Source organism: Mauremys mutica, chromosome 5 (assembly GCF_020497125.1).
Source record: "Mauremys mutica isolate MM-2020 ecotype Southern chromosome 5, ASM2049712v1, whole genome shotgun sequence".
In the NCBI taxonomy this organism is placed as follows: Eukaryota; Metazoa; Chordata; order Testudines; family Geoemydidae; genus Mauremys; species Mauremys mutica.
Genome location: NC_059076.1, coordinates 131,866,621 through 131,873,255, shown reverse-complemented (window position 1 = coordinate 131,873,255; position 6,635 = coordinate 131,866,621). Strand labels below are relative to the sequence as shown.

General features: G+C 41.5%; 1 non-coding gene across 1 annotated transcript; it reads left to right on the top strand.

Annotated features, from left to right (window-relative positions):
* The first annotated feature begins 1,443 nt into the window (after positions 1-1,443).
* Positions 1,444-1,516, top strand: TRNAR-CCG. Its single transcript has one exon. It is a non-coding gene; the product is annotated as a tRNA-Arg (tRNA).
* Positions 1,517-6,635: the final 5,119 nt, after the last annotated feature.

The window sequence follows — 6,635 nt, the reverse complement described above, 5'->3', positions numbered from 1 at the left end:
CCCTCAATAATCATCAAAATGTAAAGATAACCAAAGGAAGAAAAATGATGCTTGAGATCTTATTAGAGTTTGATTTAAGGATACATACTCTCTATTTTTTTTTTTTACACATGTTGGTGACAATTTGCGTTTTAATCATCATAAAGCCGGGGTTCTCAGACGTCATTGCACCGTAACCCCCTTCTGACAACAAAAAATGATACATGACCCCAGGAGGCAGGACTGAAGCCAGAGGCCGCCTGAGCCCTGCCACCTTGCAGGTGGGGGGCAAGGGTGAGAGAGAGAGCAAAGACAAAACCTCCCCTCCCCAGGCTGGGGTGGGGTGGGGGCAAACCCAAAGCCCAAGGGCTTCCACCCCAAGCAGGGAGCCTGTAACCTGAGCCCTGCCACCCAGGGCAGAAGCCCTCTGGCTTGGTCCCCGGGCCTCAGCAAGTCTAAGCCAGCCCTGGCAACCCCATTAAAATGAGGTTTCGACTCACTTTGGGGTCCTCACCCACAGTTTGAGAACCGCTGTTATAATGCATTAACTTTTTAAATCTCAACATCCACTGTCATTAAATAATTATTGTCTGACACCTCCCCCCCATAGTTTTCCGCAACTCTGAAAACTTACATTGATAAAAGATAGATTTTTTTTAAATGAGCATTGATATTACCTGTCAACATTATAAAATAATAAAAATTGACTTCTGCCAACCCTACATATTTCACTGTTTATCAGAGACTGAGATTTGATGCTGGCGTGCAAGTTTCACTGGCACCTCTTATGGTTGCCAGAGTGTGAACACCTAATTGACAGCACCAGAATTATCCCTGAAATACAGTTATTGATATAGTTGAGTGTAACTGCCATTTTTATTTCAGTATCTGATTGCATCCAATTATAAGCTAGGTGCTCATAGAGATACATTGAAACATATTGCTAGTTTGACATCTGTGCCATGGATTGAGCCATCCATATATTCAGTAGCACCTTACTCCTTCGGTACCCTCCTTACAAAGGGTCTGATTTTATCAAAGTATTTATATTATAGTAGTTAGTACTCCATTGGGCTGGGTACTGAAGATAAATGTGGCAAGAGACAGTCCCCACCCCAACAAGCTTACAATTTAAATTGATAATGAAATACTGTCATCCGCACATTACAGATGGGGACACTGAAGCACAGAGATAAGGCCCAGATCCTCAACAGTATTGATGTTCCTATCTTCCATTGATTTCAAGGCATATGCGATTGCCCAAAGTCATGCAGGTAGCTTGTAGCAGAGCCAGGAACAAAACCTAGCTTTCCTGCATCTCTTTAGAGGGGGATTATTGCATCTGTGAACTACAGTAATACAAATAGTAATACACCCTGTCCCCTTCCTCTGAAGCTGCTGAGACCCACTTTCATCTTGTGTGCAAGCTACATTTTATAAACCCATCCACCAACACAAATGGGTGACCCAGTGGCCTAATGGATAAGGCATCAGCCTCCGGAGCTGGGGATTGTGGGTTCAAGTCCCATCTGGGTCATGCTGATCACACATTTAGGGGAGGAATAGTTCACTGGTTTGAGCATTGGCCTGCTAAACCCATGGCTGTGAGCTCAATCCTTGAGGGGGCCATTTAGGGAACTGGGATAAAAATCTGGCTGGGGACTGGTCCTGCTTTGAGCAGGGGGTTGGACTAGATGACCTCCTGAGGTCCCTTCTAACCCTGATATTCTATGATTCTACATCACAGTTTGAACATCTACTTCTTTCAGCCCTTTGCTAGATCCTTTAGAGAAAAGGCAATTTCTGTCTCTCTAGAGAGCACCTTTGTTCCAAACTCAGCTAGCCCTGTCCTCCTTGGGGAGGCTTCCTTCCTGGCTTTGATCAGGTTGTTCAGCTGAGGATGAATTAGTTCCTTGCCTCTCTTTCTGATTAATTATTCAATCAGCCTTAGGGTGGGGTGGGATGGGGACTAATTGAGGCTACAGTGATCAGAGTGCTGACCCACCTGTCAGATCCCAGCACTCTGTCACATGGCCCTTAACTACAAGATCAGTCTTTTCCCCCACTGTACCATGAGGGATCTCCTTGCTGAGTAAAGTACTACTCAGCATAAGAAAGGGTGTCTGACCCTTGTGTGTAAATGACAAATGAGTAAAGACATGAGTAAAGACATGAGTAAAGACAAATCCAGTTATTAAAAGACACTGACAGGACATTGCACTTCTATCATGCTCTTCATCTGAGGATGTCTAAGCACTTCACAGACACACCACCTCTATGAGACAGGGAAATTAAGTCTGTTCCAATTCCTGTTGACGTCCCTGAAGAAGGAGCAGGCCCATCAAGCTCATACCTGCTATTCTTTACCCATCTGAAACTGCTTGGTGAAAAAGGACCAAACACCCTATAATTTAAAATAATTTTTTTTTCTGGGAGCTGAAGTTTTAAGTAGTTCTTACTTTATATAAGCTATTGCCCCATCCTTCCTGATGCTATATTTGATGTGTACACACTTTGATTCCTCCCCTCACACACACACACATCCTTACTGTATAACGTTTATGATGATATAATTAAAGGTCAGTTGCTGTGTTGAGGATAAACTTTGATATTTCAGGGGTTTATAGCTCATCAAATCACATCCTGCTGACACCTACCTTGCAATTTATCAATCTACATATTTTATTTTTTTTCTCTGAGTGGAATTGGATGTTCTAAGTTATGTTTTAGATTTAATGAAGTAAAAGATAGTGGGGATGATTTCAGGGGGTTTTCTTAGGCTGATTGTTTATTATTGGGTAAATCATGCTTTTGCTGGGAGTCCCAACCATCAGACCACATGTACAGATGTGTTGCTCTACTTGTTCAAGTGGCAGGGAGGCTTGGGGAGTCTCCTACATCACGTCCATCCCTATCACAGGCAACCCCAGAGTAATAGCACAGTTAGTTTGTCCAGCTCATTTGAAGTGGGGCAGTACCAAGATTCCCCGAGTTTCTTGTCCCTTCCCACCTGCATGCACATTCCAGGGCAGGAGGGGGAATGACACAGTCCTCCTTAGTCTGCTCTCTCCTGGCTGCAGGAACTCACACTGTGGGCTGCACACAGGCAGGTAAAGAGTTGTCATGGTGAGAAAGCAAAGCCATGATTTGGCCCTATTTGTGTTACTGTGGCTCACAGACGCAACAATCAATGTAGGTGTTTGTAGAAATAGAGCAACTTGCCCCCTGTTGGCAACATATAGGTAACGACATTAAAAAGAAATTGTGTAAAGCTGAACATTAAAAGTTGCAAAGTCAATCACTCAGAAGTTAGGAAGTGCCAGAATTAAGGTCGCTGTGAAACTACAAACAACCGAAAACAGGGTTTTATAATGGGAAGCGTCAGGCAAACAGCTATAGGTAGAGCTGGTAGCACAGTCTATAATAGTCTTGCTCCCACTTTACCTTTCTTAATTACAGCTGCTGCATAATCATGAGACTCTCAGTCCCTTTCAGAATGCAGCCATAATACTGGGTCCTTCAGTCTAGCAGAGAAAGGTACAACACAATCCAGTGGCTGGAAGTTGAAGCTAGACAAATTCAGACAGGAAATAAAGCATATATTTATAATGGCGAGTAATTAACCATGGGAACAATTTACCAAGGGTCATGCTGGATTCTCCATCACTGGCCATTTTTTAAATCAAAATTGGATGTTTTCACCTAGATCTGCTCTAAGAATTATTTTGGGGAAATTGTATGTCCTGTGGTTCACAGGTGGTTAGACTAGATTATCACAATGGTCCCTTCTAGCCTTGGAATCTATGACCTCCTCCAGTAGAAAATACCAGTTTGCTTGTTCCCAGTGTGACCTGTTTTCCTTTAATTTATTCTCAATTATCTTAATAAGGTCATTAATGAATTTAACCAAGTGATAGCTTGATCTTGTGTAACAGCCCATGAACACTACAGCTTCAGCCATGTCAGAAGGGACCAGTCACAACGCAGCTGTCCCCATTACATAGTTCAAATGCAGCTCCACTACTGGAGTGAGGACTACGCATTAAATAGGCAGTGAATCTGAAACCTACTAAATCTTTAGTGTTCAATTCACTGTACCTTGTCAAGTCACTAAAACAAGTATCTTGTGCTTTCTTTGCCTTGGTGCACTTGACGGCTGGGCAATAGTGAAATGTGCTCTTGGGGAATCTGAGGACAGGGAGGAAAGACCATCAAGTTCCTGTCTATGTTACATAATGGAACCAGATTGTACCTTGTTATGTGGACAACACTATTGTAACTAAACTCTCAAAGATGTTGAAGTGACAGTTTAGGAAGATAGAAGCATGGGAGTGAGAGGTAGAATCAGGTTTTGCTGTCCCCCTTATAAACCAAATCTGTGCTTCCTTTTTGCAAACTTCTCTCTTTTCATATGTGAAAAAGACAAACATCAGAATGGCAGATTTGGAAGAGTGGAAGAAATTGACATGTGGCAGATACATGAGAATTGCTGTGGGACCTTTATTTACATATAACTGGAACACATCCTTTATAACCTGCAGTGAAGAGAATAAAAGTGACATCTAAAAGCACCTTATCCATGGACAGATTCCCAGCCACCTGCCAAACTTGTGCTGCAGCCAGGAGAGATATCAGCCACCGTTATTTTCAGATGCCCTGATGGAAAAATATTATTCAGAGATGGGATTGACTTTCACATGACAACTTTGCTACATGAATGGTCAAAATCTGCAGTTCCCGGTCACAGGGAGAAAATTCCACACACACTGTAGCTGACTGAGAGGATGGGGCACACAACATGAAGAGAAACTAATGTAATGGTCATACCCACAGGGACATATTGATGTTTAGCAAATCTGTACCGAGGCTGGAGACCTAATGACAAATAACTTGCCCAGAAGATTTTACAGTCCAAATAGACTAGACAGACAGAAGGAGGGTGGAGAGAGAGAACAGGAGAACAAAACAATTACATGATTTACATAAGGTATGATAGGAAGTCACTGGCAGAACTAGGAATAGAGCCCATGTTTTCTGACTCCTATTCTAGTGCCCCATCTGCTGGACCAGGCTTGCATCTTTAGGGGGGATAATGCTGTTGGTTTCCATGGTGTTAAGTTAGAAATTAATTTGGCTCATCATGCCCAGGTGTAGATTGAAGTTGCCCAGCTTCCACAGTGAGGGGGTGATATAAAATGTAAATAGATAAAGAAGACTAATTTTGTTTTAACTGTCTCCATAAGAGTAAACATTTTTTACAAGATTTTATCAAAAAGCATTCCTAGGACCCTTCTTCATATATTTCCACCTGAAGGACAGGACCACTTTAGTAAAGATCCATTTATTGAAAGTATGATTTTGTGGGGAGTGTGGGTCTCTTAAGGATAACCTTCTCTTCCCCAACCCACAAACACAACTAATTAAAAACCAAGCTCCAAATAACCAGACTGACACTACCTCTTCATGGTTGAAATATTAACATACCAAATTGAGTTGAAGTTTAATTTGTTCTGAAGAAAACATGCTAAACACTTTTCCTTTGAACAGTTTTTAATTCAGAAGTCAGAAATTTTCACTTTGTGCAAAATTTGAACATTTTATTTAGGAATGAAATTTCTAAGTGCCACATGAAATTTGATTCCATTCTTTGATCAGCTGTAGAAACAACTGTGTTATTTATCAGAGGGCTTTGTAATTTACCCTGTGGACCTCACCCTGATGTACATTTGTGAATAAATAATTTCAGAAATATTCAAGCAATCCTTTGTTATTGCCTGGGAAAGTATCAGCCAATTCAATGAAGGAATAAATTGATTAGTGATATGTTCTGCTGTGGCATACTTTCAAATCTGAAGTAGTCACTGCACTTTAAATAACTCTCATAGGAGCTGTGCTAAACCACTTCCAGTAAACAGCAAACTGAAAAGTGTAATAATTGAACATTGGGGAGATATAACAGCAATTGTGGTATTTCATCATCTCAGGCATAGATACAGTAAGAACTACACACTTATATATACATATATACACACATATATATATATACACACACACACACTTTCATCAAAGACAAAATGTTTATTGGAGATATTGGTTTCGATTAAGTTTTTTTGTCAGAAATGGAGGGGGAAAGAAAGCATGCTAGCTGTTCTCTTCCCTGCATAGCCAAGTGGTTAGGGGCCTACCTACAATGTGCAAGACCTATGTTCAAGTTACTACTTCACCTGGTTTAGAGCAATCTGGGATGAAAATCCTTGAGTTGAGCAGACACCTCAAATTCAGGTCTCCTACATCCCAGGCCATTCCTCTAAGCAACAAGCTATACATACCCCATTCCTCTTCCCAACCTAAACAGATCAGGTTTCAGTCATGAACTGGACATTTTGACAATTCCATTAAAAAAACAAAACAAAACCACACACATACACACAGGAGAAGTTTTGTTTTCACCCCCAACAGATATGAAAACCTCCAAGATTGCTGCACAACAGAATTGCCGCCCTCCTGTCAATTGTCCTCAGGACAGCTTTAGTGCCTAGGGTAACATTTTATGGCTATTTCTCCCTCAAAGCAGCTGTATTATATTTACTGCTTCTAGCCCATACAGCTCAGGCTGCTAGATGCCACAATGCAGAGCCAAGTTTTAGCAGTTTTCG